General features: G+C 40.4%; 1 pseudogene; it reads left to right on the top strand.

Annotated features, from left to right (window-relative positions):
• LOC100721491 (BTB/POZ domain-containing protein 1-like) overlaps positions 1-2885 on the top strand; it is a 51523-nt pseudogene extending 48638 nt beyond the window's left edge.
• The last annotated feature ends 24283 nt before the right edge of the window (positions 2886-27168 follow it).

The raw sequence follows: 27168 nt of genomic DNA, 5'->3' as shown, positions 1-27168 counted from the left end.
AGGTTTCTTGGGATGGGCTAGAGGTTTGAGATTGTAGTTTGGTCTTTCGTTTTGTCATTTTCCTATATTTCTGTGTTTCAAGTATTTCAAGTGTTATTCGAAAGCTTTCTCAGGGTCTGTTGGAAATCCATTTCTATGCCCTCAGCTCCTGGGACTGTGTCACCCAGTTCCCCCAGGCTGCGGGGCTTCTGGAACCAGTGACGCTCTCCTGCTTGCTTAGAACTCCACAGTCCCAAACAAGCTGGACTCCAGGGAAAGTGGATGCCCACCTGCTTGCTTAGAACTCTACAGTTCTCCAAACACAGCCAGACTGGGGAGGCAGATGCAGGCACCTCAGACCCGCCTACCTCTTCCAATGCACCCAGAAGGCTCGAGGGTCCCAAACAAGCTGGGCTTGGGGAAAAGTGTGTGGGGCACTTACCCCAGGACACTGGGCCTCTGGAACTGGTAAAGCTCGCTTGCTTGCATAGAACTCCACAGTCCTCCAAACACACAGGGAGGTGGATGTCAGTGCCCCAGACACGCCTAGCTGTTCCACTGCACCAAGATGGTTCGAGGGTCCCAAACAAGCTGGGCTCCAGGGAATCTGCGCACCCGCCTGCTTGCTTAGAACTCCACAGTTCTCCAAACACAGCTGGAACGGGGAGGTGGATACAGGCGACTCCTGCCTCATTATTTTTGATAAAGGAGAGTTTAAAGTTTTCTACATGAGATCCCTGCCCCACTTAGCTTGTCAAGTTTACATGGAGTCTTAGATTTTCCTGGCAGTTCCTTTATCTTGTATTTGCCCTTATCCAGTGCTTTTGCCCCTGTCCTTTCCCCTTCAACAGCCCCTGATCCATTTATCACATGAAATCTTTCTCCCCTTCCAGAGCCCAGGTCAAAATCACTTCCTCTAACTGAACCTAATAAACTTCTTAAAACCAAGCTTTTGGTCTTCATCTTGGTTTTTATGTGTATGTGTGTTGACTTGTTTCAATTTATGTTATTTTTACCATTTCTCCTTTTTCATTCTTAATCACTGGTGTGGCAAAAATGTGATAACGTTTATGTTTGAATCTATCCTATCTCTGTGTTAAATCTGGTGGCCATGCAAAGAAGGGTATAGACACATTTGTAAAAATGGGGGAGCCTGGCATGATGGGGCACTCATGTAACTCCAGCACTCAGGAGGCTGAGGCAGGAGGATCCTAGTGAGTTCGAAGCTGAGCTCAGCCTGGGCTACAAAGTGAGTTCAAGTTCAGTAAGAACTCCATAGCGAGACCTTGTCTCAAAAAGGCAGGACTAGATAAATAAAACATAAACAAAATAAACCTGGGAGGGGCGCCTCTGTAGCCAGCGCTGTGGACAGTGGGCCCTCAGGAGGGGTCGCCCTGGGCTGCAGCCTGGCAGCAGTATGAGAGCCTCTTCTCTCAGGCACCACAGCAGGGTAGCAGGCTGCTGTGCAGCTAGGGAGGCTGAGCCAGCCCGCCGGTGTTGCTGCTGCCCCCTCCTGGCAGCGGGAACCACTGTGTATGTGGCAGGCCACCTTGATGTGGCTTTGCTGAAGCAGAGCTTGTGCTTCTCAGCTGGCAGCTGCTGAGCCACCTGAGCTTCACGCTGGACAGGGTGGCAGGGCTCGCTCGAGTGGTCCCTGCACGCGGGTCCGTGCTGGTGTCCGCGGCTCGTCTTTCACACCGTGTTCACCCGAGCCGTGGTCACCACGTTGTTATTGAGCTGAGCTTATTGTATTCAGATGAAGGTCAAGTTTGTCCAGAAGCAGTTATGACCACTGCGTGTGCTGCTAAGAAATGGCTGCTGTCCCAGCCTCAGAAGTACACTGTGTGGATTTCGCACCAAACATCTTGGAGCAGATATTGCCTTGATGTTGCTTACTCAGGCTCGATTATCTGATGAAGCACGGCTCGCGTATCAGTGTCTGTCTCCACAGCATGGACAAAAGCACCTTGGATTCAATCTGAGCAGAAGGGCTCACTGATAATCATGTCGACAGGCTCTGTGCGCTTCTAGAAAGAGACACACTTAGCATTCCAGAAAGTCAGCACTTTGGGAAGCAGAAGCAGAATGTCAGAGACGACAATTGCCGTTAGTTTTGGAAACCAACATAAAGTTCTCTGGAAAGCACTTTCTTTAATCCGGTTCGCATTGATAGCAAGTGAGGAGTGTGCAGCAGGTGCTGTCAGTTTGGCATTTGTCAGAAGGTGAAGCAGTGAACCTTTGTCTCCACCTCACTGTCACCCCTAAACCCAGCGGAGCTCATGGATCCTGAAGCGCCACCTGCCGGAAGGAAGGAGAAGTGCGGCCTCCACAGCTTCCAGCAGGCCAAGAGCCACTGGGGGTACAGAGGCACCAGAGATGGGATCCTGCAAGTATAAATGATCAAACACGGCAGAAGAGGAGAGCCCGAATAGGCCAGTTACCATGGAAGCAGTTAGAAGTTGTCAAAGAACCGTCCCTTTATCTAGGGGTCCTCACAGGTTCACAGTTACTGGAAGAATGGCCACAGTGGAATTTGCCTTATGCGGATCTCTCCATGGACTCATGCATTACCAAGTAAATTTAGAGCTCACTGAGTGTGAGAAAAGGAGACTCAGGAAAAAGCGATACTGGATTTAGTTGTGACAGAACTTTTAACACACTCAGAGCCATGTTCAAAGGGCATGTAGAGACCCCGCCCAACCTGTGCTACCCAGCTGTGCGACACTCCAAGATCCCGATTCCCAATGTGGCACAAAACGGCTGACGAGAGTCATGCGTGAGACGCCTGCTGTCAGCAAGTTCATTTTCTTCTTCTTTGGTTCCCCTGGTAGTAATGACGGCACTGGAATAACCCTGGGCAAATACCAGCAATGGCATTTTATTCAGAACTGAGCATTAAAATGTAGCTTGCTTAAACAGTACCGATGACACAATCTAGACTGAAACATGCAAATAAATGGCCACAAAAGATACTTTGAGTGTCATGAATATTTATGATTTTAAGGTAAGAAACATTCTAGTTTCTCAGAAGAAATAGAAAAATGTTTATTTAAATCTCCGCAAAATTTATAAGCAATTTTCCCAGTTTTTTTTTTTTTAATTGCCTTGATGGAAAAGAGAGCTGGACTTAGTTGTATATAAATGTGACTGTTTCACTTACTTCTTGTATCATTTTTTTAGATCAGATGACTCATACTCTTTGAGTATTTCTGAAACAGAATGATTCTTGTTATATGTAGCTAGTCTGGCTTCTTTAATTTTAATTTTTGAAGGTTAGATTAGACGGGTCACTATTTCTATAGACTTCTGTTAATTTCACACAAACAATTGGCTTTAAGATTTAAAAATGTCTTTTCTATCCAGACATGGTGAAATACACCAGCAATCTCAGCAATTGGAAGACTGAGGCAGGAGGATCTTTGAGAGTCTGAGACCATGCTGGGCTACCGTGTTAGGCCAAGGTCAACCTCTACTATACGACGAGACTCTGTCTCAAAAACAAATCTGCTTGCTAACATTTGGACTAATGTCAAACTGAGCCTCATAAATGCCCAAGAAAAATTTCAATGAGTTTACAGAAAAAGATATTGTATAGTAGTATAGTAATGCATTCCACAGTACAGTTTTTCAACTGTAAGTAGATTTTGTATGAATTCATAATAATTTGATATAAATGACATCTCCAAGTGCAAAAAACCCCACTGAATTATTTCTTACTCAGCAGTATCACCACATCTGCCTGTGTATGTGGGTTCTGCTGCTGAGCCTCAAGATTGAGCGAGCTCCTTGCTGTGTTTGATGATTATCTAAACAAACACCACTTGAACATTGTGATCATCCTACACAGCAAGTAACAGAGCACAGTTACTAACATTGCGAACAGCTAGGGAGAAAATATAAAGGTATGCACCAAGCAGTCACTCCTGCTTTCTGTCACACAGTTCTATTTGAGAGATAAATATGTTTAATATTTGGGATTCATAATGTGAGTGACATCTATATTTGAAGGAAGAAGGAAGTAGTGTATACGATAGAGTGACATTTATATACAGCAATTAATATTTAAAAATACAAGTTTTTCATCTAAAGTACTATTTCATTAAGTATTTTCAAGATGGTAGTGAGATGTGTTAATGACTGAGGTCTCTTGAAATTGAAGAAAAGGGAAATTTTTCAGTCTCAGGTGCCACGTCCTTATGGGTATAACTCTCAGTTTAGGGGAATGCCTGTGGAATGTGTAGCTCTGGTAAACTAAAGATTACCTGGCAAACACTCAGTAGTTGTCATACAGAAAAGTACTTCTGTCTTTAAAGGCATAGTATGCTGGAGACAAATTATTGAGGGAGTTTGGTGCTTGAGGCATTTTGCATGCCTTCTGTGCTGTGCCAGCTGTAACCAAATGCAACCATAGAGGGTAGGTACAAAAATAAACTCTACTGACATGAGGAGATCACCTAGAGACTTAAAGAAATCAATGTAGGTAACCAGCCCGAGTCTGGGAGGCAGAAGCTGGCTCTGACCCTGTGTGCACTCCAGCCAGAGTCAGGGACGTTTCCCGCCCCAGGTGGTCAGCACTGGCTGGGAAAAATAGCTGCTGGCCCTGCACCAGCACATCCAGTGGCCACTGACTCCTTTAGTTTCTTATGCTAGGGTGACAACACGACATTCTCCCACGTGACTCTGAGCCATTTCACCCATGAGCATGGTCTCAAGTGGTACCCATTTACCTACAAGAGCCTTGAGGTTATGTTTCTTCATATCTAACTAGCTTTCCATTGTGTAAATACGCCACGTCTTTCTTATACCTTCTGCAGTCGATGGGCAAGATGCCCCTACTTTTCTCTAGTTCCTTGTCACATAGATCATTGTTTTTTATCCTTTGACTTGAGTCCATGAATTTCCTTTTGAGTTACACGTGTTTCCTGAATAAAGCATATTGAAGGGTCCTGTCTCCCGATCCGTTCTGCGTGTGCTTGTTTTTATTGCTGAATTGAGGCCATCTGCATTAGTGGTCATAGTCAGCATGCTCTTGCTCGTTTCTGCCATGCTATTTTCCTGCCACGGCTGCCTGCTTTCCCCCAGCATTCAGTTATCTGGTCCACTCAGTGGTCCCCTCTGCCACTGTTTGTGGAAGTGGGGTCTTTTTTAATTTCTCTCTAGAATGTCCTTCTGTATTTTTTGTTGGATTTTTTTTTGCTGGTTATGAATTCCTTCAGTTTTTCTTTGCCATGGAAGTATTTTGTTTGCCCATTAATTTTGAAAGATAGTTTTGTAGGGTACATCAATCTATATTGCAAGATGTTTTCTCTCAGGACTTGAAATACTTGACTCCAAGCTCTCTTTGATTTGAAGGTTTGTGTTGAGAAGTCTGTTGTGATTCTGATGGGTTTTCCTTTATAGGTGATCAGTTTCTTTTTTCTAACAGCTTTTAATATTCTGTTCTTGTGCTGAATTTCTGGGATCTTGATTATTATATGTCTAGGTGTAGATTGATCTTGGTTATGGCTAGCTAGAGTTCAATGTACCTCAATTATCTGTATGTTATGTCTTTTTCCCATACTTGGGAAATTTTCTGTAATCATTTCCATAGATAGAATTTTATTTTCCTTTGTGTTGACCCCTGCCTTATCGCTGATACTCATTATTCTTAAATTATTTTTACTTGCGTCATCTGACAGCTGTTTAGTCGTTATCTCCTGGTTCCTTATATTTTTGTTTCTTCTTATTTTTAACAGATCTTTAATTCATGATTGCAAGCTGCACGTCTTTCTTCAAGGTCTGAAAGTCTGTCTTCAGCTTCTTTCAAGCACATTTGCCAGCTTTCAGTGGATTTTTGAATTTCTTGGATATCCCTTTGAATCTGTTCTAAATGCATTCTAAATCTCTGTTCATTCACGATTTCCCTCATTTTCCTATGCTCCTTTATTATGGTACGGCAAGTTTTTTTGACGATAACGAGAGGTATTATGGTAGCTTCTTCCGATTTCCTTTTATCTTGTCTGGAAGTCTTGTATCATGTTCATTATTTTGTTTTGATTGGCTAGTCTATTCTGTTTTGTTTGATTTTATTTTGTCTCAGGGTACAAGCAGGTACTTTGAAAGTAACAAGATGCATTATGGCAGCCACTGTTGTACTCCTATTATCTTGTTTTGAAGTCCTGTATTGCTTTCATTGTTTTGTTTTGATTGTTTTTATTCTGTTCTGTTTTGTTTTATTTTATTGTGCCCGATGATATAGGAAGCTATTTCGAAGATAACAAGAGGCATTATGTTAGCCACCGTTGATTTCCTTTTCTCTTGTCCTGAAGTCTTATATCATGTTCACTGTTGTATTTTGAATGACTTTATTCTATTTTTTGTTTTATAATATTAAAAAAAGAAATAAATATATATTATTGTTTATTCAATGAAATAAAATAAATAAACTTAAAAATCACCTTGTATGATTGTTCAACACAAGGAGGGGCAACCCTAATATAAGATAGAGACTTTTGAATGTTGTTTTATAAACCCACTTTTAAACTTGCTTTTCAGACACCAGTTTCTCATTAGAATCAATGTAGCATATCAATACAGGATGTCAGTGAAGAGTACAAAAGTACATGGAGACTATTGCTTTTGCTCAGTTATCCTAAATTGCTTTAAAAATCACACTAGAAAATACAGGGAGCTTAGGCATTATTCTACTGACTTGTGTGCAGGGCACATGTCCTTGGTCATATTCTCTATTTCCTACAGTTTTTGAACTATTTCTTGAGCTGGGTGAGATTGTGCATATCTGTAATCCCAGCACTCAGTAGGCTGAAGCAGGAGGATGGCTGTGAGTTTGTGGCTAGCCTGTGCTACTGACTAGTTACTTGTTACTCATTGTTGAGACAAATACCTGGTGCCTAAAGTTAAGGAAGAAAAGGTTTATTTATCTCACAGTTTGTGGAGGTTTCAGTCCATAGTCAGCTGGCTCCAAGGCAGAGTGGCAAGGCACAAGGGCAATAGTACTTGGCTGCATGGCAGCAGACACAGCAAAACTAACAACAAAAAAAGTTAAAGGGGAGCAGCAAGCCTCTTTCCCTCCTTTATATCTTATGCAGGCTTCCTAGGGTGGTGGAGCACTCACACTGCCACTCCCCACACTGGACAGTGAACCAATCACAAACTCTAATTTATCTACCTCCGAAAAGGCCCAGGCCCCATGAACATATGAGGCACTGGGAAGAAATCCAGACACAATTGAAAACAGCTACAGTGATTGGAAGGTCTTCCTGAACTGCAGAGGAAAATTCTGCCCCCTCCAAAAAAAAAAAAAAAAAAAAAAAAAGAACAAAAACAAAAGCAAAAATAAAGTCCCCCCAAATTTCTTGAACATCATCTATTTCAGCATATCACTGGAATTTAAACTCTTGTTCTGCTTGAAGTAACTGTTTCTCTACCTGCAGGTGGAGCTTTTCCTTTTTGTCTGTCTTGGTGATGAACTGTGAGATGCCAGCAGGACAGATTGATGTGGCAGTCACCTCTGTGACCTGTGGCACTGACTGTGTTAATTATATATACAACATTCTCCTCTCCTCATGTCATTTGCAATGGTACAATTTTCAGTTTTTAAATTTAAAATTAGAGTTTGCCTATTTTTACAAAAATTTTCCAATTAGACTTGAGACCATTAGAGGCACTATTGCTGGGTTTCCAGATGGAGCAGGCTTACTTGGTGTGAGGACTGCAAGACATGGCACATCTTCTCCAAAACACTTGTCTCCTGTCAGTAACACTACAGTGTTTGAGGCAGACCCATTACGTCTGCCAGTATCGTGTGCAGCAGGCGACAGATGCAAAATATCTGAAAGCTCATGCTCTCGGTTGTTGCACTTTCATGTTTTGGGTGCACTTGCTAATATTTGTGAAAGTGTTGTTCATGTAAGTATTGAATTTCTAGTCTGACTAGAAATATAGCCAGTATATTGGGACACAGTTTTTAATACTTCCAAAATTTGAATATATATAGATAGCCTTGTATTCTCTCTCTCTCTCTCTCTCTCTCTCTCTCTCTCTCTGTATTTGTTTTTTATCTCTCCTGTTGAATTCCATGAATTATTATTCAATAGAGTGTTTTACTATGTCTCAAGCAACAGTTGTCTCATTTTTGCTGCCTCCTGAATTTTATTCAGGTCAATAGAGTTTTCTAGATGGTCAGGGACCCAGACACAGTCAGTTTTATGTTTCTTAGCTGTAAAGAGCTCACCATGTAATTGGGAGAGACTGACATGTGAGCACATAGCTATGATGTGAACACTCTCGCTGAGCAGAGGCAGGGAGTGTGGCTGTTTAGGGGAGACCCATGGAGGTGCTTGCTCTGAATGCTGTTCATTATGTGTGTGATTTCTTCTTTCACCTGAGACATTATTTCTGATTTAGTTACTTTTATAGCCTCATGAAGTTTCTTTACTTCAGTTGTTATCCTCTCAGAGCTTTCAGGTGTGCGATTCCATTTTCTTCCATGACTGTATCTTCCAGACTTGTTCTATGTGAGCTGGAAGTCTGAAACTGTTGTTTGCTCTTTCGTTTTGACATTCTCCTGAGTGCCTCCCAACAAGCTGGTTGTGGAGCCTCAGGGACTTCCCATGTTGGCTGCCCCTCCGTGGTGCAGGAAAATAGGACAGGCACCTAGCCAGGTTACTCAGACCCCAGGTTTCCAAGGAGGTAGCAGGGCATAGGGTGGGATTCTTCAAACTTGTGCAGCTACACTGGGGCTTCCCCATGGCCAGAGGTGATTGGGGGGCCTGCTTTTCTCAGCCTGCATGTCTATACCGGCACTTCTGTGCGATGGTGGCTGGCACACAGGGGTGTGTTTGTCTGATTCTCCCAGTGGGTGATGGCTGCCCAAAGAAAGCAAAGGTCTGCCATGATGGCCTATAGGTGCACGGGGCTTACATAGCTGCATGTCCCTGGCCTGCTGACTGCCAAGAGAAAGCAAAACTTTTGGTCGTGATGGCCAGCAGGTGGAGGTGGATCTGTGGTTTACTCTGGCCATGCTGTCTCCATGTTAGTTACTTTGTGTCTGAGAAGAATAAAGAAATGAGAGAGAGATTATTGCTGATTTTATTTTAAAATTTTACTTGGTCAGTGATAATTCAGTTCTATGAAAAGTAATTATGAATGGGAATTTTACTCTACTTGTAAATTTGTTTTTAATTAAGAAAGTGTTTAAACATACAATAAATTTAAAAGAATTTTGCAGTGCAAAACCATAAAAGTACCACCTGGATCTACCATTGATGCTTTACTTACCTGTTTTATTATATATTCACACAGGTGTTCTTTGTTTCTTGTGTCCAACAGTCCATATTTTTTCATGCATTTCTCAGTAAAATTATGACACTTATAGTGGTTCCTGAACATTCTAACATGTGTGTCAGCAATTGAAATTGAGGGGTTTTTGTCTGTCTTTTTGAGACAGGATCTCTCTATGCAATTCGGTCAGATCTTGAGCTCACTTTGTAGCCCAGGATGGTCTTGAAATCACAGTCCTCGTGCCTCAGCCTCCCAAATGCTGGGATTACAAGCATGAGCTACCACGCCCACCTTTTTATTTTCCTTTGAGTCTTTGAATTTTTACAGCCCATGTACTGAAAAATTTCTACCATTTCCTTCCCTAGTCAGTCTTTCTCTTCACCTGCAGATCAATGACTTTGTTTCTGTACCACAGACTTAATTTTCCAGTTTAGGAATTTTATTTAACAGAACCCAACATACAGAATCTTTTGTGTGAGACATTTTTAATTCAGAAGTTTTTGTTTCTTGATGGTAGGGTATGGCGGTGGTGAATTTAGAGCCTTTGTACTGAGTTCTATCTCCTTCTGCAGCCCTTTTCCATTTTTTATTTTAACACAGAATCTCACTCAGTCACAAAATTGCTCAGGCTGGGTTCGGAACGGCAGAGTGCTAGGACTGCAGGTGTGCACCACCACACCGAGTTGAGCTTTCTTATGTGGATGCCACAGCCCATAGCTGTAATCCCAGCTACTTGGGAGGCTGAGGCAGGAGACTTGAAAGTTTGAGGACAGCCTGGACAACTTAATGAAAAACTGTTGTAAAATAAAAAAGGTCCAGGAAGTAGCACAGTGGCAGAGTGCTTGCCTAGCAAACACAAGGCACTGTCACTGAACTTTAGTATTTTTTAAAAAAACATATTAGACTTATCAATTTTTGGATGTGTCTGTAGTGTACAGCCTTATAGCAGATGTATAACTTTTTATCAACTGTACTATCAAAGGTCATGTTGGCTCTTCCTACTTTTGTTATTAATGAAAGCAGCTGCCAAGAAGTTTTTGTACAAAAATATTTGTGAATCTACAGTTTCGTTTGTCATAGTTAATGTGTTGCAGTAGGACTGAAAATCCTGACTCACAGCTTTAGGAAAACTATAAATCTAAGAATCCATAGGATAAAATTGTACATAGAGTGCTCACTGAAAAGGTGCCATGTCAGTAGATATCTAAAAGATTTTCATCTGATAATACTGATTTTCTAAATACCCTCACATTCAAGAGGAAGAACCAACAATTATAAATATATACACCAAACACAGGAGCACCCAACTATATAAGTCAAATACTAATGGACATGAAAAACCAAATACACAGGAACACAGTTATAACAGGGGACCTTAACACCCCATTGTAACAAAGAGATACATCAGCTTGACACAAAGTCAGCAAACAAATACTAGATCTGAATCATGTCTGTGAGCAATTGGACTTAGTAGATGTTTACAGAATCTTCCACCTGACCACATCAGAATATACATTCTTCTCAGCTGCGCATAAGACATTCTCTAAAGTAAACCATATGTTACTCCATAAAGCATTCTTAAGTAACTACAAAGGTATCGAAACTATCCCATGAGTAATATCGGACCATAGCACACTGAAGTGGGAAATAAATGGCAAAAGAAATTGCAAAACCAACATAAACACATGGTAATTAAATAACAACCTTCTGAGCAATCAGTGGGCTACAGATGAAATTAAAGAACAAATAAAGAAATACCTACAATTCAATGAAAATGCGGAAACAACATACTGTAATCTACAGGATTCAATGAAAATGGACTTAAGAGGGAAATATGTAGCAATAAATTGTCATATCAAGAAAACAGAAGGAGCACAAATAAACAACCTCCTGCTTCATCTCAAACTTTTAGAAAAGGAAGAACAAGTAAAACCCAAAGTTCATAGAGGAGAGGAAATTGAAAAGATCAGAGCAGAAGTTAATGCATTTGAAACTAAAAAAAGAATTATGCAAAGAATTAATGAATCAAAAAGCTGTTTTTTTTTCAGAGAATAAAACAGTTTGACAAACTTTTACCTAACCTAATCAAGAAAAAGAAAGAAAAAACTCAAATTCGTGCAATAAGGACTGAACAGAGGAAAATTACTACAGATCCCATGGAAATTCAAAAGATTATGAATACCTATTTTGAAAATCTCTACTTGCATAGGGTGGAAAACTCAGAGGAAATGGAAAGATTTCGACAAATGTATAAGTTACCAAAGGTCAACCAAGAAGATATAGCAATTTTGAATAACCCAATATGAACAATTAAAATTGAAAACATAATTAAAAAGTTAGCAACAAAGAAAAGCCCAGGTGCCGATGGATTCATGGCTGAATTCTACAAGAAATTTAGAGAAAATGTGATGCCCATACTCCTTAAACTCTTCAATGAAATTGAAAAAAGCAATCCTCCCTAAATCATTCCTGAGGCAAATATTACTCTGATATCAAAACCAGAGAAAGTCCCACCCAAAAGGAGAACCATAGGCCAATCTCACTAGTGAACATTGATGCAAAGACTCTCAATCAAACACTGGCAAATAGAATGCAGCAAATCATTAAGATTATACATCACAACCAAGTGGGATTCGTTCCGAGAATGCAGGGATGGTTTAACATCAGCACATCAATAAACGTAATACAACACATTAACAGAGCCCAAAACAAAAAACACATGGTCAGCTCAATAAAACAAACGGTCAACTCAGCAGAAAAAGCTTTTGATAAAGTCTAACACATGTTCATGATAAAAACCCTTCAGAAACTTGGAATACATGGTGTCTTCTTCAATCTCATAAAGACCATCTATGACAAACCAACAGCCGACATTATACTAAATAGACAAAAATTGAAAGCTTTCACTCTAAAATCAGGAACAAGACAAGCATGCCACTGTCACTACTCCTACTCAATAGAGTTCTGGAGATATTAGCCAGGGCAATCAGACAAGAGAGCAAACAAAAGGAATAAAGGTAAGAAAGGAAGAAAAATTATCATTATTTGCAGATGACATGATACTCTACATAGAAGACCCAAAAAACTCCATTAAAAGACTACTAGAGATAATAAACAAATTCAGCAGTGCAGTTGGATACAAAGTCAGTGTTAAAAAATTAATAGCATTCCTGCATACAAACAAAAAACTCACCGAGAGAGAAATGATGGAAATATCACCTTTCACAATAGCATCTAAAAAAATTAAATATGTAGGAATCAACCTAAGAATGTAAAAGACCTATATGCTGAAAATTATACTATGCTAAAAAAGGAGATGAAAAAGCATATTAGAAAATGGAAAGATATTCTTGCTCTTGGCTAGGAAGAACCAACATTTCGAAAATGGGCATACTCCAAAAACTGTTTTTTTTTTTTTTTTTTTTTTTGTCTTTTTTCTTTTTTATTGGCACCGGGGATCAAACTCGCGACCACACACTTGCAAGGCAGGTGCTTATGCCGCTGAGCTAAATCCATATTCTAACTCCCAGAACTGTTATACAGATTCAATGCAATTCCAATCAAAATATCATTAACACACATTGCAGATCTAGAGTAAACACTCCTAAAATTCGTTTGGAAACAGAAAAAACCTAAAATAACAAAGGCAATTCTGGTCAATCAAGGGAAAGCAGGAGGAATCTCAAGTCCTCCCTTGAAAGTATACTACAAAGTTACAGTAATAAAATCAGAATGGTACTCACAAAGAAATAGACCTGCGGATCAATGAAACAGATTAGAAGATGCAAATGCAGCTACAGAGACACTCAGCCACCTGATATTTAATAAAGGGGCTAAATGTTCACTGAAAGGAGGATAGCATCTTTCCTAAATGGTGTTGGAAAAAACTGGCTCTCCACATGCTGAAGACTGAACTAGACCCATGTCTATCACCATGCTCTAAACTAAAGTCAAAATAGATCAATATTAAATATTATTGATATTAAATAATAAAAACAGAAAAACTTAATCTACTGGAAGACAAGTTAGGTAGAAATCTTGGAGACATAGGGGTAGGCGGAGAATTCATGAACAAAATGCAAACCACACAGAAAATACCTCAAAGAATCAACAACTGGGATCTTATGTTATTGAAAGTTTCTGCACTTCAAAAAGAATCACCAACAGATTGAAATGAAAACACACAGGATGGGAAAAAATTTTAGCCAGCAACCCCTCAGATAAAAGCCTTATATCAAGAACATATAAAGAATTGGAAAACATCAAGCCCGCATTTTGAAAGACCCTCTCCAAAATTGGACATGTGAGATGAACACACAGTTCTCAGATGAAGATATACAAATGGCAAATAAATACATGAAGAAATGTTCACCATCATTGGTCATTCAAGCAATGCAAATTAAAACAGCATACACATTTCATCTCACTCCAGAAAGAATACTTGCCATCTAGAAATCAACTGATAACAAATGTTGGTGAGGCTGTGGGGAAAAAGAACACTGCTACTCCCCTCCTGGGTATTTTCCCAGAAAAACTGAAAAGTTCATGTCACACTGACATATGTCCACCCATGTTCATAGCAGCACAATTTGCAATAGCTAAATCATGAAAATATCTAAGATGCCCTTCAACCGAAGAGTGGATTAAAGAGATGTGGTATTTTTAGACAATGGAATATTACTTAGCTATAAAAAATGATGATCTTGAGACCTTTAGAGGAAAATGGAGGCAACCTGAGACTATCCTCATTAGTGAAATGAAAAAGAATCATATTCATAAATATCACATTGTGTCTCTAGTGTAAAAAGTAATAAGAACTGCAGGAGTGATAAAACCCAAAATGTGTAATAGCTGTTGTAAAAAAGAGAGGGAAGGAAAGTGTTCTAATTTACATAACTGCATGTATGCGTCAGCATGTGAGATAGATTAACATATTATTAAGTTTTTGTTAGATCATTGAACAGAACGGTTTGCACACCCACTGCTTGAATGTCCACTTTTTATGGTTTAATTGTGTAACATGAACAACTATTTCTATGATGGCTAATATGTAATTTATAAACTAGTGATTTCTTAGTGTTTATTTTTTTTGAAATTATCTATTATTTCTCTTTTTTTCTGTTTTGCTTTTCTTTCTCTTTAAATAAAATTTAACAAAAAAAGACGTGCTGTCATCAGTCTATGGACTTCCAGGGTTTTGAGGTAGAACTACCCTGTGGCATTGTAGAAATGGGGTATATGTGTGTGATGACCCATGCCTCTGAGGTCAGATAATAAAGGAAACAAGACAATAATATTCACTAGAAGTTGACAAACTTTGCGTCATCTTGCAGTGGTTGAATTGTTATTTCCTGATTCTTTATCAGTTTTAAAAGATCTGTTCTTTCCTGTTCACTAGCTGCGATCCTGTCTTCAAGGTCTGAAATTCTATGTTCACTTTCATTGAGGCGGTTTTTACAGCTTTCAGTGGAATTTTTGATTTCTTGTATATCTCTGTGCATCTGCTTTATGTATTCTGTGAAGCTGACAAACTAGAGCCCATGAGCGAAACCTGGATCGTGGTGACTCTTTTCGGGAGCTTCAATGAAAATATTTACATACCATATAAATTACCCATACAAAAACACAGTTTATTTATTTTTGATATCGCGGATGGAACTGGGTTGTTTTGCACTGATGGACATTATTAGACCTGTTTGCTTACTCTTCCTTTCAGATAGAGTCTCACTCAATTGCTCAGTGGCCTGGCCGGTCTCGAAATTGTAATGTTGCTTTCTCATTCTCCCGGAATACTGGGACTGCAGACAGTGCAACCATGCTTAGTTCAATGGATTTTAAAGTATATTTTCAGTCTCATGGAGTGACTACAACAATCTTAACTTGAAAATATTTTTATCCCTACTTAGAAGCACTCAGTGACGTGACTCTGAGTCAGACTGTGCATTTAGAATTTTCTTATAGATTCAGAAACACTCTCATGCCCTCACCTACATATAAAATTCAAGTCTTAGCTGGGTTGGTGTCGCACACCTGTATGCCCAGCACTGGGGAGGCTGAGGCAGGAGGACGGCCATAAGTTCGAGGCTAGCATGGTCTACAGAATGAGTTATAAGCCAGCCTCAACAATATAGGGAAACCTTTCCTCAAGAAAAGATCAAAATATAAAAATAAAAATGAAGTTCAAGTCTTCATGTAGTTCTGAAGCTCTTTATGCATAGAGATCATCTGTAGTTAACCGTCACACCTACGGCATTACAAAGCACTTTACTCAAATACTAAAACTCAGTTCTTAGACAGCCGTGTTGCTGAACTTCCTTTGATACACAACCAGCTGTTGATTTCAGGTTGTCTTTTTCAAACTCAAGTGTCCTGAAATACTTTTCTACTTTCCTTCTTTGGAACCTCAGTTTCCATTTACTGTGGTCCATACTCTATTGACTAGCACCCCTAAATTCGATCTAATTGGCCTTAGAGGGTTGTTGAAAGATTGCAAATTTTGAATGCTTTCCTATTGGTTTACTCTTGACCTTGATCGTTCTTTACCAGAATTTCATCTGTGTTGCTTTCACGATGCACCCTTCTCTATAAGAATCCCATGTATAGGGGCTGGGGATTTAGCTCAGTGGCATAAGCGCCTGTCTTGCAAGCAGGCAGTCGTGAGTTCGATCCCTGGTACCGATAAAAAGGAAAAAGACAAAAAAAAAAAAAAAAAAAAAAAAGAATCTCATGTATTTCAGGTAACAGACAAACATACCTTTGACCCAGAGACTTAACATAGTAATGGAACATGTGCCTGTAAGAGCTTGCAGAAGTGGCAGTCCACTGAAAGATTTATGAGGGAAAGAGTCATACTCATCTTTTTCTCCTGTACAGGCTGTACATTTATTTGTATCTGTTTTAGTCCTCTGTATTTTGTTAGAGAACGTGTCTCATACTGACTCCAAGCCATAGTCACTCAGGTAGTTTCATGTGTACCATGAACCAGCATAATGATCTATATAACATCTACCTCTCTAGATAGGAATTTGCTGCAATGCTATTTTTAATGACTAGCACTTTTTGAGGGGTAAAGTATGTGAGCAGGTACTATCAATACACATTCACATTCGGTGTATTAATGTTTACCTGAGTCCATTCCAGCTCTTGCTTCAACGTGGGTGGCTACAGATGGCCCTTCTCAAACTCGAGATGGCTCAGCAGTCATCAAAAACCATCTGACACGGATGGGTCTTGCACAGCCCAGCTCTACTGCCCCTTCCTAGATGGTGTCTGCCCTCAGCACTATACGACACAAGGCTGTTCTGGACTGAGTGTGGTCATAGAGTCAAAAAGCTGGAAATTCTGTCTATTGTTGCCCTGCAATGTTGTTTGTAGTCAGGGCCAGGGCATTCTCGCCCCATAACTCCCCCAGAAGATTTTTAAGTGGCAATGAGAGGTGCCCAGATGGAGATGGAGATGGAGTACACCAGGACCTGGTTAAGGATAAGAAAACTTGTGCTAAGCACCCTCAAAAGGTGGATGGGAAGTACATTGCCTTATATTCTGTCTCTGTTAGGAGGACAATTTCTAAAGTTTGCCCCATTCAGTCCCATCTGCTGGTGTTCACATCTTCATGAAATCGCTATTATCAGGGACGTGCAAGGCACATATGACTTCTTTGTACCCAAAAGAACATGGAAAAGGTGATTCTATAACTAAGGAGATTCTATAACTAAGGTTGTGTGTACGTTCAGTTTCATGACAGTCCATCTTGCTAACAGATGTGAGGCTGTGTTAACCGGCTTGACAAAATAAGTGACATGTTAGGAAAGCCCATCTTGCTGGGAATACAAGTGGCTTTGAAGTACTTTGGGCAGCTTCTAAAAGAAAAGTGCAATTTCCTGCCAATAGCATATAAGAAGCCATGGCCCCCAGCCTTTCATGTGTGGGCAAGTGAATTCTTTCAGTGCTGACAGAAGTGGACTCTTTTTCAGTTGAGGTTCATGATGTCTTCATTTTGAATAACGTCTTGACTTCAGGATTCTTAGGCCCAGAGCAGAGGGCCCTTTAGAGCCATGTGCAAATTCCAGACTCACAGAAACTGTGATAAGAAATCTAAGATGACTCAGGCTCAACAAAAATAGAGGCTTCTGAAACAGTAGACTAAACCAAGGTTTGGAAGGCCTGAGAATAGGAACAGGGAGGTCTTTCTTCCATTATGAGCTTCACGCAGTTTTTAAGTCAAATTATTGATGTAAAACATACAGTGAATAACATTCACACTACAGAAATGTGAAATTCAGTACATTTTGTAATACCAGAGGGTGAACCCAGGTTACCATTCTAGTCCTGAGCCACATATCCTGCCCATGTTCAAGAATTTTGACAAATGTGTACAGGTCAGTAGCACCACCATGATCAAAATACTGAAAATCTCTCTCTTCCCGGTGAGTACCTTCATGTACACCTTTTGTCAGACTCATGCTTATACCCCCAGGAATACACCTCATGCTTATACCCCCAGGAATACACTAAAACAGATACAAATAAATGTACAGCCTGTACATTTCGCCTGCAGTTTTGTGTTTTCATAAAAGCACATAAATGAAATAATATATTATGTAGCCTTTACTGTCTGTCTGTTTTCAGTCAGTATAATGTGTTTAAGTCCACTTGAGTTGTTGCAAACATCAATAATTTGCTCCTTTTTATTTCTGAAGTTGTTTGTCTGGGAAACAGCTAACCCCAGATGGTGGGAATGTTGGGCTCCCAACATGGGTCCTTTTCCCCTTAGGAACAGAGCAAGCTGGCCAGGTGCATTCTACTACTATTGCTTTCACTACCACTACTATTGCTAGTAGTAGTATTCGTAGTTCCTCTGCTTCTTCTGCTTCTGCTTCTGCTGCATCTTTTGGTTTTTGGAGAAAGCTTGGCACTGTTCAGTTCCGGCTGGCCTTCAGCTCCCTTCGTAACCCAGGCTGGTCTAGAACTTGGCATGATCCTCTTGTCTCAGCCTCCCCAGTTCTGAGATTACCAGGTCCATCCTTCTTTTGATAGACACAAGTATAGTAATATTCTTGGAAAACAATCCCACTTTGCTGTACTCAAGTTTGTTCACCAATGGGAGAATACAGTGATTCCCTTACTTGAGAACATTCTAGATGCAAACTTTCCCAAAAAAGGAAGGATCTCACATTATGTGTACTGATAGATATGAACAAAATGGTGGAAATAGCTCACGTGTCTGCAAGAGCTTCTCACAGTTGTTGTCCTGTGTGAAAATTGTACACTGTGATAGTATATGGTACTGCAGTGCTCAATGAAAGCCCAATAATTCAGTTGTATTATTTTTTGAGACAGAGTCTCACTGTGTAGTGCAGGCTGATCTTGAACTCACTTATATAGGCCAGGCTGGCCTCAAACTCACATCAGTGCTGTACCTCAGGCTCCCAAGTGCAGGGACTAGAGGTTTAAAGTCACCAAGCGCAGCTAGCCCAGGAATCTGGAAGGAAGCCGAAACGCAGTGGCAATGTGGAGGGGACTGCTAGGAAGTGCAAAGCAATAAGCATGGGGCGAAAAGTAAAAATACTTGCGAGATTTCACCAAGGCAAAAAGATGGTAGATTTTGCCTGTTCTTTACTGTTGTAGTGTACTGTACCACCACTTACAGTTGTACTGCATTGCATCATGATTTTCATGTAATTATAAATGTAGTTTATTTACAGTATTTTTTTTTTTACTGTGATAGGTATTCAAGCTTTATGTGGTACATTTGTGTCAACAATCTAAAAGACTCACTTTGTCACAGTGAACCAATGAATACAACGTACAAACATTCTGCATTGCCACAAATCCTTGATCACTGATGAAAAGCCTAGGATGCATGACCACTTCCAGCAGCAATTTTTGTGAATCATGTAAGTCCCGGTGTTTTCTCTTTAGTTGAAAGACTCCAGCTACTTGTTCACTGGATAGACTAAGATGAGTTGGCTTATTCCAGGCCTAATCCCTATTTACAGCAAGCCAGGCTAAGGCAATACTGTGGAGGCTAATGCTCAGTGGGGCACTCTCCTCAGAGAGAACACCCAAGGGTGAGACTCAACGCATTATCAGCTGAGTGTTGGTCAAAACACAGTTGATAAAGTATCTCTGGGGTTCTTCTACCTACTTTTTTTTGTCTTTGTGAAACAGAGAATTATGAGGCAGTTGAGGCTGGCCTGGAGCTTACTTGGTTGCCCAGCTGGTCTCTGATTCCCAGTGATCCTCTTGCCTCAGCCTCCTGAGTGCCGGGATTCCAGGCTTTCACCAACTTGTGGGGCACCTCTGCCTACTTTTAAGAATCTCACCAGTTCCCATCTGTGACTAAGTCCAGATATCATGCTATGTAATCTTAATTTATATGACCTTATTTCCCAAATTGCTTCAGAGAATACTACATCCAGGTGAGACTGATAACTGTTATATAAAAAGTGCTGTGCTGTGGTTTAATTTTCTCCCCCAAACTTCACACACTGGAACGTTAGGCCCCGATTCCACAATGTGGTGAGATGGAATATTTGAGACTGGATAAGGTCAGAAGGTCTCTGACTTCATGCACAGTAATGCTCTTCTCTTGGAAATGGGTCCGTAATAAAAACAGTGAGTCCACTTGTCTCTTTGTATGCACATATATGAACAACAAGAATAACGTTGGATAACGGTTCAGAACGACATGCCAGCCAAATAGAAAATGATTTTAAAATATAAAGGAATGTTGTTTTTCTAAGGACTTGTCAAATTCTGACTAGAACTGGGAAGACTGAGACCAGAGTGTTGAGGTGGCTCTGACCTGACCTTATGACCTCTACACTTCCAGTGACCTTGGGTAGAAGTGGCCGCTTATTGACAGGAAGCAAAGAGGGACAATCTGTATGTGCAATGCTTCGCAAGTCTCTTGTGATGTTAATATTAGGAATTACTAGGCTACAACTCCCCCTGGTGACCAAGTTTTGAGGGCTTTCTCTAGGCTTTCAGCAGGATTGTTGCTCGTACTCAGTACCAAACTGTAGCAGGAGGTAGGACTCTCTGGGATGAAATTCTCGCGAGACTTTTGGAGGTCAGATGGGTGGAGGGAGGTCGATGCCTGGGCGTGACCTTCTGGAAGCTTCTGGAGAGATATCTTTCTCTTTCCGGTAGGAGTTCCACTCACAGCCCTCGGCCCACCATTGGCCAGTTGGGTGTTGGGAGTGGAAGGTTCAGGTTGGGGCCTGACCTTCTGAGGCCCTGAGTTCGCGAATTCTCCCATCTCCGCTGGGTAAGCCTCAAAGGTTTTCCTGACATCCCCACATTAGTGGTTCAGGAGCAGAGTTTAGTAGCCAGGAGGCATGGTGACTTTCTAATGGAGTTGAGGAAGGGAAAACGGTCTCCAAAATGTCAGAATCGACTGGAGGCAAAGGGCAAGCTGGTTTCCCTTTGGATTCTGTGGGGAGGCTCTGAGTGATCCCTGCTGCTCCTGCTTCTGGAAGCCTTTGGAGCTGCGGTTGGGTGGTGAGTGCGGGTGGGGCGCAGGCACGGCTGTTCCTCAGCTGGCAGAGGCATCTGTCAAGGCAGCAGGTTGACAGTGGATTGGCGGGACCTGTCCTCTGCGAGGCTCAAATGCGCACTGCAACCCTCAGAAACAGCTTCTTTGTACATTTTTGTGCACATGTAGACAGCGGTGCATACTCTTGGGCTGTGGCCATGATGTGCCTAGAAGCTATAGCACATCCGTAATTCTGCTGGGGCAGCAACAACCACCACTGCACCCAGCTCAGTGTGTTGATATCTAAGGCTTTTAGCCCTGCAGAAAGCTTTACACTCAGGCCTTTCTTGTCTTTAAGAACTTAAGTCATCCCCAGTTCTTGTTTCTGAACAAATTGGCATTTTTATTTATTGTAAACCAAGGCCAGTTCTAAATTTTTCCAGTTACACAAAGAAAGAATTTAATATTGAGGAAGAAATCTGTAGAGGGCCCCCTTATCAGTCTTCCAGAAGTGCACCCACCACCATATATTGATGATTTTATTGATTAGTGATAAAAACTTTTATGACAGAAATTCTGTTAGATTTTTTCCTTAATTATGTCTGTGATCTTGATGTCCAAGTTTTCCTACCAGTATTAGTCAAATGGAAATGAGAATGTCAAATGGCTCTAATCTTCGCAAGAGGGTAAAGAGACATAGAAGTTATTTTTCTACTGACTAAAGGCAAAAGATATGGCTGATGTGAGAAACTGATGTATGCACTATTTGTGAAGTTCACATAGGAAACACATAGATTAAGTACTGAGGACTCCCAACTTTCATTTGAGCAGTGATACCTAATTTCCCAACAATCTTTCCTAAACTGCTGAATGAAAAGTTGGCTGGGGGGATTCAAGACTTGGTTTGACGTTTATCTTGTACGAATTGCACTTTATTTCAAAGATGGGAAACAAAGAAAAGGAAAGCAACATCCCTCTTTAGTTTTCTAAATATTGATTAATTTACTTTTGATTGTTTGCCAGAATCTGCCTCAGTTCAGGCTGGCTTCAAACTCACTAACGCATTGTGGCCCCGTAGTGGTCCTCCTGCCTCAGCTTCCCAAGTGCTGGCAGTTAATTTTAAAGGCAGGAGAAGCAAGTCAGGAACTTCTCATTTGATTTAATACGTGCCATATGATTTTGTCCTTGACATGTCCTTTCTTTTTCTCCTCTCCCTCAGTGCTCTTGGAACGAAGATCTGTTCACTGAATTTGTAGCAAAGCTAATAGGGCTTCAGTTGTCACAGGTGGCACCAGTGTGGTGTGGGTGTCACACACAGGAGTAAAAGTCTTGCTAGACAAAATGCAGTCCAGTGAGTTGAAGGAGGAACCATGTTTGCACCCCCAGGATGGGGCTGTTGGGGGTCCTACAGCATCTGTGAAAGAGAGCCTCAGTCCGAGTAAGGAATCCAGCCTACAAATAAAGGATCTTGGTCCTGAGTCTGCTCACAGGCTCTTCCGGAGCTGCCGTTATCCTGAAGCACCCGGACTGCTAAGGTCTGTCAGGAAACTTAAGGATTTATGCCGTCAGTGGCTGAGGCCAGACATCCACTCCACAGAGGAGATGTTGGAGCTGCTGACGGTGGAGCAGTTCTTGGCCATGCTGCCCAAGGCAGTGCGGGTCTGGGTGCATGGACATCATCCACAGAACATCAGACAGGCTGTATTCCTGGTAGAAACCTTGAAGAGAGCAACCAGTTCATCAAATAATGCAGTGAAAACAGAGATGCCTTCCACGGTATGTAGGATGAAACAGGGTGGAGTAAGTATATCTGGCTGGGGTTTATCAGGGAATGAGAGGGATGAAATCACATTTCTTCTGTCCTGTTAGGATAGCTGTGCAGCATTTGAAATCTCCATCATGCAGCAGAGCATCCAAAGATTTCCTAAAGGCTGGTGAAACCTCTCCTAACCTTAGAAAACGAAAACGGCTTTTTCCCTCGTTAGGGCAAGATGCGTTGACTGAGGTGGGGTGATAGTCTGTGTTTTAGAATTACGATCAGGATGTTCATGAAGAGAAAAGAGAATGTTTGTCTGGCTCTTTCCCACACACAGCTAGGCACACTGCACTGAATTTAGGTCTTTGTGGGCAGAAAAGCAGCACACACTGGAAGATGGCATGAGGTCCTCTTGCCTGAGCCCCAGGTGAACCTTCCTGTCTAGTTGCCTCAGGTGGCCTTGTTTCTGCACTTCCCTGCTGCCTGTGACTTGTTGTGCCCCCCCTCCCCCCGCCACGTGGTCTACAGTGTCTCAGCTCCATATATTCTCCAGGAAAGGAGGGAGTGGGAATTGGGAACCTCCCAGGCTGTTTCCTGGTCTGCTTTGCTCCTTCCTTTCTGCATCTCACTTTCTCCCCTAAATCGTGTACTGCTAATTTCTTCAGCAGGAGTCTTATCACATCATTCAGAGATGGGGTGGTTCGAAGTCTTGTGGAGTGGCACGTACTAAACTAAACCTATTCCGTTCTTTAGGATCTGTCGACACTTAAAGACGTGGACATATGCTTTTCTGATGAAGAATGGCAGTTATTGGACCCTAATCAGAAGACTCTCTACTATGACGTCATGTCGGATATCTTTGAGACTGTCTCCTCCCTAAGGTAGTGATTTTTCCTCCTCTTTGTGTAGAAATTGAATAATACATTGTGTTCTTAGGTTATGGAAATTTTAGCCCTCTGTTCCAGCTGCTGTTCTCAACATGATAATGTGGTGGAAAGGAAAGGTGTATGCATGTCATTTTTGATAAATACATGTGTGTTACTTCCTTATTCAAAGTAAAGTTATTTAGAACATTCTTTTTAGAATGGTTCTAAATAGCACTATTGAGATGGGTAGTGCCCTGGCTCTGACCCTGCAAACCTGCTTTGCCTTGTCTTTCCCGTGTTGGTACAGGGTACCACCATTAATTCAACCCTCAGGCGAGAAACCTTAGTCACCCTGTACTACAGTCTCTCTGTTAGCTCCACAGCTGCTCTATCAGATCTTCTTCATGCTGTCTGCACACTCTATCCTGAATCCAACTGTATCCCAGCCTCTTTCAGTTTAACTGTGCTAGTCTAAGCACCCTCATCTGTAACCAAGGCTGTCTTCCAGAACTCTAGATTCCCAATCCTCACATCATTTATGCCTGACTTCTGCAGGCTTACTCCTTAGCTTCCTCACTGCATATGCACCCACATCCACAGCGGAGCATAAAGACATGACTGCACCCATGATTTTGCACATGCCAAGATTTGGAAATTTCAAAACTGTGGAAGAGTCACTTATTCTTCCTGAAAATAATGTGGAATTAGGAGAGCAGTTCATGCCTTCAAAGTTTGATTCTCAGAGCATTATTGATGTACTTTAAGGGAAAAGTGATCTATTGGAAGGAGGAGAAATACAATAAATTCAGACTCCAAGAATTCAAGGGCAGTCTTAGAGATTTCCCTTAGGTAAATATATACATGAGAAAAGGAGAAATGTTGTTTAAGAGGAATCTTTTCTTTAACATTTTAAGATTGTATTCCTGTGTTTCTGTTTTAATTTGTTTCATTTTTTTTTCAGACAGGGTTTTTCTATCTGTTCTTGTAAGTTTAATTGTGGATTTTATTGAGACAATTCTAGATTGCCATGGAGATTTAAAATGTAGTATACTGGCTGGAAACGGTGGTGCCCATTAAAATGCAATATACTGGCTGAGAATGGCTGTGCACCCCCAGCACTCGGAAAGCTGAGGCAGGAACATTTCTACAAGTTGGAGGCCCACTTGGGCTACAAAGTGAGTTCAAGTTTATATACCTGACTGCACATCAGAGCCTTCTCTCCAAAGAAATGGCTGAAAATATGTAGTATCCAGAGACTCTATGTACTCATCGCCTAGTTTCCCAGTAACTTTTCAAAAGTACTGTGTTATAACCAGATACTGATACTGATATAACCTACTGATTACATTCATATTTATCCAGTTTATTTGAACTAATTATCTATGTGTTTCTGTGCATATGTTAGTTCTATATGCTTTTGTCCCATGTGCAGATGGGTGCATTCACCACTGCTGTAAGAATAGTGGACTGTTCCATTACGATATGGATCCCTGTAGTGTCTTTTTATAATCACACCTACTTCCTTCTCCCACCCTATCAATCTGGTTTACACTTCAAAAATTTTGCCATTTGAAAAGTTTTATGGGGAGGGAATTTTAAAACATGTAGCTTTTCTGGAATAGTTTTTGAAAATGTAGTATACTTCAGTGTGTATTCATGTAAGGGGTTGCACACCTCAATAGCTCATTTCTTTCTAATTGCTGTACTCAGCATCCCTGTCACTGTTCAGAAATTTACCCACTGGAAAATATTTTTGCTGCCTTCATCTTTTGACTATTTGAATAGAGCTGCTAAAATCAGTCATGTAGAGGTTTTCCTATAGAATTTTCATTTCTCTGGGATAAATACTTTAAAACTACAGTTGCTGGTTCTGCTGATAAGTACATGTTTAATTTATGGGAAACTGTCAAACTGTTTCCCATATGGGTGTATCATTTTGCATTCTCTTTGAGAATGTATGAACAATTCAGTGTTTTTTGTATATTTGCCATTGTATCAATATTTCTTAAACTTTTACCCACTCTAATATGTGTGTAGCAATATTATGGTTTTGGTTTCCATTTCCTTAATGGCTAGTGATGTTTATAGCTTTTCCTGTGTTTATTTGCCATCTCTGTATCCTACTTGGTGAAATGCCTTTTGCCCATATTTTAATAGGATTTCTTAACTATTTAGTTTCAGTTTTCTTTGTATTCTGGAATCCTTTGTCCATTTTATGGTTTGATGTCAGTTTCTTCCAGTCTGTTTATTGTCTTTATCATCTTGCCATGGATTTCCTTAGAGTAATATTACCATTTTGATAAGAATCACTTTTTTGCTGTTACACATCGTTATTTTGGTATCAAGTGTAGAACTCTGGTCAACTTTGCCTTTGATGCCTATAGTTTTCTTCTAGAACTTTTATAGTTTTAAATTTGGTGTTAAGGTCCACGATCCATTTTGAGTTAATTTTATGGAAAGTATGAAGTTTCGTTGAGACGTTTTTTGCCTGTGCAAGTTTAGTTGCTTTAACATCATTTGTCATTTGTTGAATTGATCCATTACATTGCTTTTGTGGATTTTGTCAAGGGCAAGTTGGAAAAAGTATTTTTTTTTATACTGGGACTGGAACACAGGACCTCCCAGTAGCCAGGCAGGCATTGGGCCGCTGAGCTAAATCCCCTGCACCAAGGAATTAGTATTTCTAAACTAGTCCACTGAGCTAGGAGATTCCCTCTGTGAATGCTGCACTTTCTTGATTGTTGTGGTTGTGAGTTAAGCCTTAGTATATGGTAGACAGAATGATTCTCCCACACACACACACTTTATTCTCCTTTGTCAAGATCTTTTTAGCTATCATAGGGCCTGTGCCTTTCCACAAAACTAGGCTTATCTATGTGTATAACCTTTGTTGAGATTTTGCCAGAAATTACATTCAAGCAATACACATCAGTTTGAAGATGGATGACTATTTATGTCTTCTTTGATTTCTTTTATCAATATCTTATACTTTCAGTGTATTTATACCCTACATTGCTAAAGGATATACCTAAGCTTTTAATTTCCATTAGAATTACTGTAACAATTATTTTTAATATTCCCTTTCTGCATGTTTATTGTGTTTTATACAGCAATGCCATGGTTCTTGGATCTTGTGACACTCCTGAATTCACTTTTTAGTTCTAAGTATTTCTTTAGTTATAGATTTCATGAGATTTTGTATATGGGCAATAAGAAAATCTAAAATGCTTTTAATTTCTTGTTCTTGCTTATTACACTAGATCTACCTTCTAGTACCATATTGAATGAAACTGATAAGATAAGTTCCCCTTGCCTTGTTGTCAGTTTTAGCTTGAGGACATTTAGTCTTTCATGAATACCTACGGTGTTAGCACTGGAGTTTTGTTCATATTATTTATTAACTTGAGATAATTACTAACTTTATGAATTTTTAATGATGAATGGATGTAGGACTTTGTGAAATGATTTTTTGGTGTCAGTTGATAACATATCATGTTCCTTTTTTAGTTTATTGAAATGATGGATTCCATTTATTTCAAGTGATGAACAACCTTATACACCTGTAATAAATTCTATTTTATTCTGATATATTATTTAACTGCATTAACTTAATGAAAGATTTTGACAGTGTTTTTTTTTTATTTTTTTGAGACAGGATCTCACTATGTAGTCCATGCTGGCCTTGAACTCACTATGTGGCCTAGACTGGCCTGAAATTCTTAGCAATCTTTATGCCTCATCCTCTGGAGTGCTAGGATAACAGACAGGCCCCAGCACACCTGGCTATTTGACAATTTTTTGATTAT

The sequence above is a fragment of the Cavia porcellus genome, unplaced genomic scaffold, assembly GCF_034190915.1.
Source record: "Cavia porcellus strain 051 isolate PalLab524CR breed Dunkin Hartley unplaced genomic scaffold, mCavPor4.1 scaffold_3, whole genome shotgun sequence".
Taxonomy (NCBI): Eukaryota; Metazoa; Chordata; class Mammalia; order Rodentia; family Caviidae; genus Cavia; species Cavia porcellus.
Note: the sequence above shows the minus strand (reverse complement) of the source record. Positions and strands in the feature narration are given on the sequence as shown.